The 14,443-nt window shown below is 40.8% G+C and overlaps 1 protein-coding gene across 24 annotated transcripts in view; it reads right to left on the bottom strand.

The window, feature by feature from the left end:
- The window catches only part of rbm47 (RNA binding motif protein 47), a 365,648-nt gene that overhangs the window by 227,875 nt on the left and 123,330 nt on the right, over window positions 1-14,443 (bottom strand). For all 24 annotated transcript variants that reach the window (XM_069924838.1, XM_069924841.1, XM_069924842.1 and 21 more), the window contains one exon: window positions 4,371-4,446. The gene's annotated coding sequence lies outside the window, so the exon portion shown is untranslated. The remainder of the gene's footprint in view (window positions 1-4,370; window positions 4,447-14,443) is intronic.

The raw sequence follows: 14,443 nt of genomic DNA, 5'->3' as shown, positions 1-14,443 counted from the left end.
CGCTAAGGGCAAGCCGCACTTTTATCGGACAGACAGGGCGCAATTAATTAAAGCCGCCCGCCCCTTTGACCAATTTAGTGTCAATTTTAAAGGATCCCTGCTCTCCACTGACCGCAATGTGTATTTCCTCAGTATCATTGATGAATACTCCCCTTTCCCATTTGTCATGCCCTGTTCAGTTATGACTGCTGCCACAATCATCAAGGCCCTGTTCAGCCTCTTCACTCTGTTTGGCTTCCCCAGTTACATCAACAGTTACTGGAGGCTCTCCTTTATGAGTGATGAGATGCACCAGTACTTGTTGGCCTGGGGCATTGCCACAAGCAGGACCACTAGCTACAACCCCCAGGGTAATGGGCAAGTGGAGAGGAAGAATGCTACAGTTTGGAAGGCAGTCCTCCTGGCCTTGCAGTCAAAGGGCCTCACAATCACCCACTGTAGGCACTGTACTCTATCGGGTCCCTGCTATGTACTGCCACAAATGCACACCGCATGAACATATGTTTTCCTTTTCCAGGAAATCTGTGATAGGAACCATGCTACTGGTGTGGCTGACATCCCCAGGGCTAGTCCTACTCTGGAAGCATGTGAGGAGTCATAAGTCTGACCCCCTGGTCGAAAGGGTCCATCTCCTCCATGCCAACCCCCAATATGACTATGTGATATACTCTGAAGGACACAAGGACACCATCTCTGTCAGGGACTTGGCACTGGGGACCACTGCTGATCACCCCACACACCCCTCACCATTGAACACACATGATACACCTGACCCTTGTACCCTATCTCTGCCCCAAGGGAGAATACACCGGACTTAGTGGCGTCTAACCACCAGCACAGTACTGATGAGTATGTACAGGAGCCCAAGGCCATCCAGGACCCTACCGCTGCACCGCAACCGCAATCAGTACTACGACAGTCCCAACAAATGACCAGACCACCTGAAAGACTGAATCTGTGACTTTTGAATTTGTAACTTTGTAAGTTTTACTTCACCCCGCTGAACTCTTTTAAATAAAAATAAGGGGTAAATGTACACTGTTGTGTATAATTGGCTGGTCAGGCACATTTATTGGCCAATTGTACCTGTGGCCCCTTTCCACAGGCTCCTGTATAAAAGTGGCTATTCCACAGCCCCTTCCTCAGTGCAGGACAGTCGAACAGTATGGATGTGCCATTATTCTTAAGTGAATAAAAGCCTTTTGGTTTTTCAACAACAGTCTTTTGAGTAATTGATGGTGCATCAGAGGCAAAACCATTTTTATAGGTGGTCCAACAGTTGGCCCATAAAAGGAATGTTGCAACAAGGTTAGTTTTTAAAATCTGCTTCCTTTAATGACACTCCCTTATGTTAAAACTATGCAACAATTGACGAACATCCCAATCACCATCAGTGAATTCACCCATCACGAATATTTAACCTTCTGCTGCAGTATATCCTCATACTCCTTGAACTTTATACAAGACATCTCCACCTCTGACAGCACCAGTCCCACGTAGGCAGCAGTGACCCCAATGTGCCCCCACCAATTCAGTAAGGACTGTTAAGTATTAGGTTCTCTTAGGTATGCATGTAAATTAATAAGCAAGTTTTAACCAGCATAGCTTCACGCTTGAAGAACCATGGTGTGTATCTGAGGTGGATGCTAATCTTATGATACAAAACTAATGACACTATAGAAAGTCATTGGTAGGTCCACTGAGTGCTGCTTTTGATATCATTCTTTTCTATTCATGGTAACTGGGGAATCAAATGGTTTATTTTTCCACAACCTCATTGTCATATCTTTGGTGAACCCTAGAGATATATCTTAAGATTCTACTGCCCCTTAACAACATCATTCAAAAACAGTGTCAGTTTCCAAATTACAATGTTATCTCTTCTCCTGTGAATTATCCTGCCATTATGTCTTAACAGTCACTTATGTGTCTAATATACAGCAGTAGATGAGGAGAAAATTACTTTGCTATTGAGATGCCATCAACTTTGAGTCAAGATTCCAGTCTTCATTCATCTTATTGACTTTTGGTGTTGAATTGGACCTAAAGATGAGCTTTGTAACACATAACCCTGTCACAACTAAGATATTGAAACACCACCTATACAAACAAGCCCTCAGCTCAACTTATCCATCCAACCATGGTGTTTACCAAAGCTGGTCCCATTTGCCCGCATTCATCCTATTTCCCTAAATTTTTCCTATCCATGAGCATGTTTAAATGTCTTTTAAATGTTACAGTTATTCCCACCTCTATTACTTCCTCTGGCAGTTTGTTTCATATACCCACCAGCCTCTGTACAAGAAAGTCCCCTCAGGTCCCTTTTAAATTTATAGCAATTTTTGCACCTGTAATGCTGCCACAAAACAAACATCATGACACATGTTCTTGATAATAAACCTAATTCTGATTCTGATCTTTTCCCTCTAGTTATAGATTTCCTATCCTGGAAAAAGATGTTGATTATTTACCCTCTCTATACCCCTCATTATTTTATGCACATCAAAAAGACTCCCCCACCCCCTTAGCCTCTTACATTCCAGGGAAAAAATTCCTAGCCTATTCAGCCTCTCCATATACTTTAATTAAAGCTCACCGTCCTGCTAGCATTCTTGTGAATCTTTTCTGCACTGCTTTCAGTTTTTTGTTTTTTTTTTTTTTTTTTTCCACTGCTTTCAGTTTAATGATATCTTTCCCATAGCTGCATGACCAGAATACTCCAAGTGCAGTCTCACCAATATCTTGTGAAGTTCTAATGATGTCCCAGTTCCTGTACTCAGTATCCTGACCGACGAAAACAAGTGGTCCAAATACATACTTCAGTACCTTGTCTCTCTGTGTTACACTTTCAAAGAAGGAAGTACCTGCATCCTGAAGTCTTCCGGATCTACAGCACTCTCCAGGTCATTATCACTTACTGTGTAAGTATTACCTTGGTTTAATGTACATACTTGTATGAGTTAAATTGCACCTGCCATCCCTTGGCCAACTTTCTCAGTTGATCCTATTGTAATCCCTGATAACCTTCTTCACCATCTATGTTGTCACTGCCTCAACTTAACTGATAATTAAAAACTCTCATTTATCCCTTTGTAACCTCTTTATATAGCTCCATCAACAACACCTCACTCGACAAAATGCAAAACTCTGCAGATGCTGGAAGTATGAAAGGACATGCCACAAATACTCAACAGATCAGGTTCCCTAAACCTGAAGCTATCTCAAACCAAGCTGACATTATCCTAACACACATTTTCAAGTTCAAATACAGCAATAGTTTTGGCTTGTGCAACGTTGTAGCGGCGGCTACACTGCTCACTGAAGGATCGCACAACCAGACGGGTTGAGTTCAGTGAGCAAAACTGATATATTGCAGGCTGCCTGGCTGGTCTTATACTCCCAGCCCGGACCTGGCTGAGAACTGTGCTGGGGGCCCCGACATCACCGGGGCGTCACGTGGGTCCCCAAGCGTGGGCTTCTGAGCCCGGTGCCAAGTTCGGGAGGAAACCCCCGACGGCGTCATTTTGGCTGGCTGCCCCGCCATGTGCGTGACAAGCGGGACCGGTTCGTCTGCCTAATGGCGTACCGCCACAACGTAATGATTTTAAAATATTTTCTTGTATTCATATCCCTCCATGGCCCGATCTCTCCATATATGGAATCTTTGCTTGACAAGGCTTATGACTTTTGTATTATCCAACTCTGAAGTTATTCATCATCCCTAATAATAATTTAATTCCTCTGCTTCCAGCAGCCATGATTTCAGAAACTCTAGAGTTCCTTCCCTCAACCCCTCTGTCTCTTTTACCTGCTCAATAATTCATCTCTTTGACCTATCTTTTCACCAGTTGCCAGTGTGACTTGCTATCACATTTAGTGATGATATGAGCATTAACAATGTTGAAAATTTTATATAAATACATTTAGTTGTTGAGTGCACTGCCAAGACTGTCTGAAAACCCCATAATATTTTGGTGCATTACAAAGGAATCAATGTTAAATAATTAAATGACAATAGGTTTATTAAGTTATAGCCCCTGTGCTATGAAAAATGCCTAATAAATTCAAAATAATTGAAGATTCCTAGAGAAAATAGTATGACATGAAACTACATACCAAAGATATGATAATGTGAAAATGGCAGATCATGGACAGGCCAACAATGGAAATGTTGCAAATGGTTTCAGTGCCTCAGGACAGAGTTGAAATATCAATCAAGGTCCTCTTTCATGATCAACTTTGCCTTTTTTTCTTCTTTTTTTTGTGAAATAGCCTGATGCAACTCCAATATGGTTATTCCCAAAGTAAATCATATGGCAGCAGGTTAGCATAACATTGTCACCAACATTAATAATGGCAGAACCTCATACCTTTCAATGTCCCAGACTCATCTATCACCATCCACTGGCAAGATTCATGCATCAAATGTTGAAGAAAAGTGGTATCCTGTCAAGACAGAGAAGGGCAGGGAATGATCAATGTTGACAATATTGAGGTCTCAGGACATTAAATCAAACATGTACAAGGAAATCCTTTGTTAATTACGAGACTATCATGAGTGAGCACCCCTGTATATATGCAACTAAGAGCTACAAGAGAAAATCCTGTGTATTCCGTGTACTTTTTACGCAGGATTTTTTTTCACAGCATCTCCCTATGAGCTGCATGAAATTTAACCTTCAAATCCTCAGTTATCTTCAGATAAATATTTATTACTTACTTTGCTGAAGTTACGTTCTAAACTTGGTTTTATGCTTTTGAAGTAGGTTGACGATTTTTGCAATATGGAATAGCAATTAGACTAGCAATTAGATGCATATTGGCCCTACCTGAATGTGTCCAAGATGGTGGCTCCTGTGATGGGCAGCATACCATGAGGGATTGCAGAATCTGAGGGAGTAGTGGATCAGCACAGGGCACCAGATATGGGGAGACCAGCCCCACCCCCCCTCCACAATTGTTGAGAAGTTTTGGAGACCACAGCAAGGGGCTCAGCAGCTGAAGGGCCCACACAGACTGCAGGCTGCTGGAGACTGGTTCATGGGAATCAGGTATTGGAACTGGGATTTGAGAAGGTGCTGATGGCAAGAAAGAGCTCTCAAAGGTAAGAAAGGGACCTGATCTTATCGGAGATTTGGACCTGGAACTTGGGCTTGCAATAGTTTGAACAGGAGTCTGTGTGGCTCCAGAGGCTGCATATATATGGCTCAATTGTTCCATTCCTACAGTGCTGTAGGCGAATCCACTGACACTTGAGGCCTCTGAAGGGATTCTGTTTTGCCTCTCTTTCTCCAATTGTTAAGGGCACTGGACAACGCTCATGGCGACTTTTTGTTTGCCTTAAGGCAGTCAAAATTTGAAGTTGATCATGTATATTATATTTTTATGTAATAGTACATGAAAATAAATGAAACTTCAAATTTAGACATAGAACACAATAACAGGCCATTTTGGCCCATGAGTCCGTGCTGCCCAATTTACACCCAATTAACCTATAACCCTGGTATGATTCGAAGGGTGGGAGGAAACCGTGGGGAAAACCCAAGCAGACACAAGGAGAACGTGCAAATTCCTTACAGATAATGCAGGATTCAAGCTGTAAAGTCATTGCACGAGCTACTACGTCAACCATGTTGCACAAACCTTGAATCCTGCACTTTAATAATATTTACTCTAATAATTCGAGCCATCTGTGAATATAACCAGTATATTTCAAACTAAATAGATAAAAGATATTTGTCATAACTTCTTTTCACAAATTTTGTCAATCTTGTTGATCTATAATTGTATCTCAATATTGTTCTCATCTTTCTTTTGAATTAAACAACCTACTTTAGGTATTTGTTCTTGTAATATATATGCAAATGAAATAAGCTTCTTAGTCATTCCATCAACCATAATTTGTTCCAAATTTGAAAGATCTTTTAAAATCATTTCTGATCCTAATTTCTCTCTTAAATAAGCCCTCAATTGAATATAACAAAATAATGTATTTTGAGGTATATCATATTTAATCAATAATTGATCAAAAGACATCAGTCTATTATTATCATAGCAATCCCCCAATTTAGAAATTCCTTTATAATGCCATATATTTAAAACTTTATTCCAAATATATAACAAATATTTTAATATTGGAACTTCCTTATCTATTACAAATACTATTAATGTAAGATATAGATTACTTTATTATAATTTTCTACACCAATTATAAATTACTCCTCAGAAATTGAGTAGATGGAGATCAAATTTATCGGATCAATCTTTTAGATGTGGAACAGAAAATTGGAACTTTTTTTCATTCTACGTGGCTTTGTTTAAAGGTCAACTCTTTCTGGGTTTCTAATAGTAATTTTTTGCAATGGGTAATGGGGGTGAATTTTCCTTTAAACCCTGAATTACTTTTGTTAGGAAATTTGGAAGTGCCACTCCTAAATTATTGCTGTCAGATTCTCAATTAAAATTTATTGAGTTGGTTTCAGTAATAGCAAGGAAATGTGTTGCTGTAACAAGGAAATCTGATGTTTCATTAACATTAGATAGATGGCATGCTGAGATTCAAAGTTGTATTCCATTAGAAAAAATTACATAGAAATTTTTGCAAGAATAATGTTATGCTAGAATAATGAAATTAAAATTATAAAATTTTTCTTTATTTTTCCTTATCAGTGAAGTTTTCCCTGAATGTATAATAAATTTATGATGTCTTTGAGGTCTCTGAGTGTCAAGTGATGCAATCCGAATTAATCAATTGTAATCGTTATTAGTTTTAGGGGGGGAGAGTGGGTCATAGGGGTTTTAGTTTTTTTTGTAGTAGGTAGTTTTTTTTAAGTTTTTAGATTTTAGATTTTATTTTTTTCAAATATATAGTTTCAACATATATTTTTTAACATTCCATTATAGTATTTTAGTATATTGTCGTCAATTATTTGGTCTTATATATGTTGATCAAATAAAATATTTTAAAAATTAAATAGATGAAAGATAATATTTTCATAACATCTGGGAACTTTCATAAAGTTACTTAGTCTCTGGATAAATTCCTTTTATCTACTAAGCACTAAGAGAAGTGAGGCACTGTCACTATATTATGCAATTTCCATTTTCATACATCAGATTCTATATTATGTGGCATAGAATCATGAATATCATTTACTCAGTATGATCATTTATTTTCTTTAAAGTAAATCAAAATGTGGTTTGAATAACACTAACACATATTTTCACCAAAGATTATTTAATTTAAGAAAACAAATTGCAAAATTAATGAGAGTGTTCTTTGATATCACAAATACATATCAAAACTTAAAAATTATAATTGTTCCATCCATAAACACAGCAAATATTTACATCCTCAATTTGTTGTGGCCAATGAAGACCTTAATGTGAAGATATTAAATAGTTTTCAGGATGTTATCCTGCTGCCCCCGCAGTAGGATATAGCCACGATTTACAAAACAGAAGCATAGCTATGAAATATTTCATTCTGCAATCGTTTCTAAATCAAAGATAAAATGCAATTTGGGTAATTTGGTCTAATATATTGCTATGAGAGAGACACTCTACTATTCATTGTAGAGAAAAATAGACTTGAAATGAAGAGATGCTTCTGAAGAAATCAATAAGTGCTATTGCAAATAATCTTAAGTTGACAAATACCTTTATGCTTGAGGCTGCTCATTTATTTACCAAGTTTGATAAGGTAAATTTGCAATTGGAAATCAAAAAGAATTGTCCTCTGAAATAATTATGGGATCGTAAACTCATAGAGCACAGAAGACAATAATTTGTCTATGTGGCAGTGGTTTCCAAAGATTATTTTATTTTTCTCTTATATGGCAATAGAAGTAATTTAGGGTTAGGGTCAGGGTTAGTGTTAGGGTTATGCACTTCAATTATAAATGTTATGTTTGATTGCAATAGTTTCTATGTAAGGATTTTCATTTTGTGTTTAATTAGAACAAGAATATATTGTGTATATTGAAAATAACAACATGGAATTAAAGGGTGACAAAGAAATTGCATTCATATACATCTTCCTGTGTTCCTTGGATATTTCTATTCAATGGAGGATAAACTCAATGGTTTTGAAGTCAAATGTAGAAAGAGAACCAAAATATATATCAAGTAGAGTAAATAAAATTACACCAATAGGTTAATAAATAAAAGATGAGTGATATTATTATTATTATTATTAGTCATCCTTCAATTAGAAGAAGACCCATTGTTGCACAGTTCATCTGGAGACACGTTCATGGTTTTCCATCAGTTTTTGGTAGCGCCTGTCTTCAAAACTGGTGTAGGCTTCATAGCACAGGGCTCACCAAAAGGACATCACAAATATTCTGTTCTCCATTTCAAATTAAGTTCATTGCTTTGAATTTAAAAAAAACTAATACTTTACAACCCTGACTATCTGAAATCCTCAGTTATATCATACTATGCCACAGTAGCATAGGGTTTCCTTCACAGTGTTTTTAGAGTGCTTGTGTGGATGACCTTGAGGTCTCCTTCTGGTCTTTAGTCAACTATAGAACAACTGATTGGCATATTGTGGTTGTCTGTTCTGATGACGTGTCTCACCCACCACATCTGGGCTCTGATGATCAGGGACTCAATGCTGGTGGACTTGGTACAACCCAAGACCTCCAGTTGGAGACATGATCTTGCCAATGGATGTCAAAGATGGAACGGATGGTGCACATGTGAAATTTCTCCAGTTGTTTGATATGACATCAGCACAGAGTCCAGGTCTCACATCCATATAGGAAAGAAGGGATGCCCACAGCTCTGTAGACTTTCAGCTTGATTCAGCATTCTGGTATGCAGCCTCCCCAGAACCTGGCTGGCCTTGCTGATCCTGGAGTCAATTTCTTTGTCCAAAATCCATCATTCAAGATGAGGCTCCCAAAAGTATTTGTCAGTTGGGTGTCATCAACAGTAATTTTTGATTCTATGGTGTTGGTGTTTGGCACTGATGGTGTACTTCATTCTTGTTCAGATTGATGTTCAGGCCAAAGAACGTAGCACCATCTGAAAATTTGTTCAGCATTAACTGTAGATCACTATCTTTGTGTGCCAAAAGTGCACAGTCATCAGCAAAAAGTGTTTCTTGAATGACCGTGTAGAGACACTTCGCCCATGCGCTCAAGCAGCGAAGGTCAAAGAGAGAACCATCCAGTTGCACACTCCCTCCTCCAGACCTTGGACAGCATGTGACAACATGCAAGTGATGAACAGATTGAACAAGACTGGAGCTAGTACACAACCCTGCTTCACCTCATTAGAAATGACAAATGCAGCTGATGCATCACCACTGCAGAGGATCTGTCCTGTTATTCTGTCATGGAGCAGCTGAATAATTTTTCTAAATTTCCCTGGGCATCCGTAACATCTCAGGATGATCCAGAGAGCCTCCTTGTTTACAGTGTCAATGCCTTTATCAGGTCAATGAAGACAGAGTAAAGAGGCTTGTTCTGCTCGATGCACTTCTCCTGAACTTGTCTCATGGCAAATATCACGTTCACTGTTCTGGCCGAAAGCCGCACTACACTTCCGGTAAATTCCTTTCTGATACAGTGACAAGGCTGTTCAGGAGGATGCAGATGAAAATCTTGCCTGTGTTGAACAAAAGTGAGATACCCCTGTAGTTTCTGCAGTTTGATTTGATTCCTTTATTTTTGTAGAGAGTCACGATGAGGGCATAGCGGAAGACTTCAGGCATTTCCTCTATGTCCTAGATGTCTTCAAGGATGTCGTGGAATGCCTGTAATGCGTTTGGGCTTAGAGCTTTGTAGATCTCAGCAGGAGATATTTTCGGGCAGCTCGTCCACCTTTGGTCCCCATCTGATGCTCAGCTGTCACCTGTGGCTCTAAATAGCTGTAGCACACGCAGCAGCCACACCCTAGTAAACTGTCTCGGTAGATGGGCTGAACCAGGTGAGGGTAGCTGATGGGTCTTTAACCCTCGGTGAGGTAGTGGAATCTGTCTATCCCAGCGTGTGAAGTCTGGTCCTGGCAGATTGTGCAGAAGAGACCAATCAATGGTCCAATGGTCAAGAAGGCAGGCAGAGCAAGTATTGTGGAGTGCTAAGAGCATGACAAGACACTGAGGCATCCTGGTCATCCAATGCAGCAAAAGAGATCTCCAGCCGTAATGGATCAAGGTCTCTTCAGCCGAGTGAGTGGGATCATCCTTGTTCAATGGCACTTAAAACTCCATCACACACAAGTTTCCGTTGTGTGATTCATCTCAGTCAACCCATCTCAGTTAACCCAACTCATCAAGTCCTGCAGCGATGGGGATGTGGTGAATCAACAGGTGGAGATGACCCCTGGCAGATGTAGTCACAAATCTGCACGTAGGTGGCCTTTGGACCAGGAGTCGTTCGTCTCTATACCCAAGGCAGCAGAGATGACTGGCAGCATCAAGGGCGACTGGGCAGCCCTTTTTAAGACAGCATTGTCCATCCTCACATGAGGAGGGGGGGGGGGGGTTAGAAAAGGTACCCCAAACATTGCCTGCCTCAGAACAGCATCTGTCTAGCTAAATGATCTGGCAGATCATTTCCTTTAGCGGTCGACATACAAGAAAAATAAATCAAAGAAAACCCATTTTTGAAGCCTGGAATGTCCGCACCTTGCTGGATAGAGACAAAGTGGCAAGGCCTGAAAGATGAACACTACTCATAGTGGCTGAACTTTGCTGTAATCTCATTGACATTGCTGCACTTAGTGAGACCAGGCTGGCAGACGAGGGTTTATTAAAGGAAGCAGCAAGTGAATATACGTTCTTTTGGAAATAAACATCACAGACTGACAACAGGTAGATTTTACAATCAAAACTGTTCTGCTGAAGAACATCCCTACCCTACCCACTGGAATCAATGAACGTATCATGAAGTTCCACTTCCCTCTTATTAAGTCCCGGCATATCACCATTGTCAGTGTTTATGCACCAACTCTTGTGATTTCAGTTGAAGATAAGGAAAGTTTCTACGAGGACTTGGCCCAGACTATTCAGACAACTCTGCCAGTGACAAACTTATCATCTTGGGTGACTTCACCGCAAGAGTGGGGATAGATAGCAACAACTGGGTTGGAGTCCTTAGGAGACATGGAATGGAAAAACCAAAAAATAACGGCCTGCAGCTTCATAGTAAGTGTGCTGAGGACAAGTACAAAACAACTTGGATACATATACATAGGTCCAAACACTAGCACCTAATTGACTATGCCATAGTACACCAGCGTGACCTTTGAGATATCACCATCACCCAGGTTGTGAGAGGTGCTGAGTGTTGGACAGATCTCAGGCTGGTTCAATCAGTCCTCAGCCTGCATGTAGCCCATTTGCATCGTAAACAATCAAAGACGGTCTAAGTGTCATTCAACATCAGCAGACTGCAAGATCCAGGTCAAGTCCAACATCTTAAAGATGTACTTTAATGAAAAATTCTCCAGCAATTCATCACTTGCGGGAACCTGATCAGAAAAGTGGAAGCAGCTCAAAGATGTTGTCATGCAAACTGCAACAACTATACTTGAAATGAAAACCTGAATGCATCAAGATTGGTTTAAGAAGTAAAGAACTTGGACTCGATTTGGATGGAGCACTAAAAAGATTTATTATGATAGCTTTAGCTGTAGCAAAAAAATGTATTATGTCAACCTGGAAATTAAAAGATAGTCTGAGAATACAGCAATGGTATATAGAAATGAATAAATGTATTCCACTGGAAAAAATAACATATAATTTAAGAAATAATATCACAGTATTCGAACAAATTTGGGAACCATACATGAAACACAACAGAGAAGTCCTACCGCGGACCTCCACCCCCTAAAATGACAGGAGAAAAAGACGAAATGAACTGACCCAGTGTGTAAAAGTAGAAGTACAAATTTCTTGTTTATTTTCATCGTGTGATGACATTGTTTAATGGGTTTAATGTAAGGTTGAACGTTGAGTGGGTGGGGAGGGGGGGGTGAAGGAGGGAGGGAAGGGAGGGGGAAAAGGGGAGAAAATGACACTGTGTATATTCAAGAGGGAAATGTTTGTGTGTATTTTGGTCAGTATGGTTCATAGTGTCGATCTTGGGAAGGCGATTGTCCTCCATTCTCGTGTTATATGGCGAGCTCTCCACTGGCCACCGTGACAGAGGTGCACCAAAGAAGAGGTACAAGGACTGCCTAAAGAAATCTCTTGGTGCCTGCCACATTGACCACCGCCAGTGGGCTGATATCGCCTCAAACCGTGCATCTTGGCGCCTCACAGTTCGGTGGGCAGCAACCTCCTTTGAAGAAGACCGCAGAGCCCACCTCACTGACAAAAGGCAAAGGAGGAAAAACCCAACACCCAACCCCAACCAACCAATTTTCCCTTGCAACCGCTGCAACCGTGTCTGCCTGTCCCGCATCGGACTTGTCAGTCACCAACGACCTGCAGCAGACGTGGACTTTTACCCCCTCCATAAATCTTCGTCCGCGAAGCCAAGCCAAAGAAAAGGTTCATAGTGTGAAAAATAAAAAATTTTTAAAAAAAGATTGGTTTGATGAAAACCACAAGACCATTTCAGCAGCCATTAGGAGCCAAAAACAAGACTGGCAAAATGTGATCATGTTGTAAAAAAAGACAAATTTAAACATCTTCAGCCCAAAGTACAGGCAGAATTGCGAGAAATGAGGGACAAGTGGTGGCAGAGAAAGGCTGAGCAGGTGGAACACTATGCAGACATGGATGCCACTAGACCGTTTTTCAGTGCCATAAAGTCGAGTCCACGCTGCTGAAGATCCAGCTGCGCTGGATGGGTCACGTCTCCAGAATGGAGGACCATCGCCTTCCCAAGATCGTGTTATATGGCGAGCTCTCCACTGACCACCGTGACAGAGGTGCACCAAAGAAGAGGTACAAGGACTGCCTAAAGAAATCTCTTGGTGCCTGCCACATAGACCGCCGCCAGTGGGCTGATATCGCCTCAATCCGTGCATCTTGGCGCCTCACAGTTCGGCGGGCAGCAACCTCCTTTGAAGAAGACCGCAGAGCCCACCTCACTGACAAAAGGCAAAGGAGGAAAAACCCAACACCCAACCCCAACCAACCAATTTTCCCCTGCAACCGCTGCAATCGTGTCTGCCTGTCCCGCATCGGACTTGTCAGCCACAAACGAGCCTGCAGCTGACGTGGACTTTTTACCCTCTCCATAAATCTTCGTCCGCGAAGCCAAGCCAAAGAAAGTCAACTTATGGTTCTTCTAAATCAGGATACTCCCCCTTGCTATCATCAGATGGGTCGAGCCTGATCAAAGACCAGGAAGGACTGAAAAACCGCTGGGCTGAATACTTTTCCAACCTACAAAATAGGCCGTCCACAGTTGATCCTGATGTCTTCCAGCACATCCCTCAGCAGCCAGTCCTGGATGACCTAGACCTGTCACCTTCTACTGATGAGATCAATAAAGCAATCTTGTAGATGCATTCAAATAAAGCAACAGAGCAGGGTAGTATTCTTGCTGAGATATAAAAGATCACCAACATTAGGGTAAGTCAAATCATCAGTTTCTATCCCGTCATTTTGAAGTAAATCTATAAAAATCAGGAAAAACTTGTAGAAATCAAGTCAAGTCACCTTTATTTGTCATAATACCAAGCACTGCATAGTAAAGAGGAGATAATGTTTCTTCAGGACCATGGAGCAGATTTATATAAATAGAAGTTAAAATATTAAGATATATACAATAAATGTCCACAGTACATTATCCACATATGTTTTGGGAATTCAGGAGCCTGATGGTTTGGGGGAAAAAACTGTTTCCCTCTCTGGACATAAGGCCCCTTGTGTTAGTACCTCCTACCAGATGATAGAAGGGAGAAAAGTTTACATGAGAGATGTGTGAAGTCTTTCACAATGTTTATTGCTTTCCACGTGCAGCATGTGTTGTAGAAGTCTGTCATGGTAGGAAGAGAACACCCAATGATTTTTTCCATTGACTTCACTATCCTCTGCAGGGTCTGAGGTGGTTCAGCTTCCAAACCAGGCAATGATGTTATTACTCAAAATGCTCTTAATACATCCTCTGTAGAATGCAGTGAGGATGAAGGGAGGGAGATGAACTTTCCTCCGCCTTCGCAGGAAGTAGAGGTGCTGGTGGGCTTTCTTGGCTATGGAGTTGGTGTTAAGGGACCAGGTGACATTCTCCACCAAGTACACAACAAGAAACTTAATACTCTTGACAACCTCAGTGGTAGAGCCATCAATGGTCAGTGAAGAGTGATTCCCCCCCAGACCTCCTGAAGTTGACAACCATCTCTTTTGTTTTATTAACATTCAGATATAGGTTGTTCGCTCTGCCCCAGTCCATTAGTGACTGCACCTCATCTCTGTATGCTAACTCATCATTATTACTAATAAGGCCCAGCACAATTGTGTCGTTAGAAAACTTGA

The sequence above is a fragment of the Narcine bancroftii genome, chromosome 3 (genome assembly GCF_036971445.1).
Source record: "Narcine bancroftii isolate sNarBan1 chromosome 3, sNarBan1.hap1, whole genome shotgun sequence".
In the NCBI taxonomy this organism is placed as follows: Eukaryota; Metazoa; Chordata; class Chondrichthyes; order Torpediniformes; family Narcinidae; genus Narcine; species Narcine bancroftii.
This window is presented reverse-complemented; position numbering and strand designations above follow the sequence as displayed.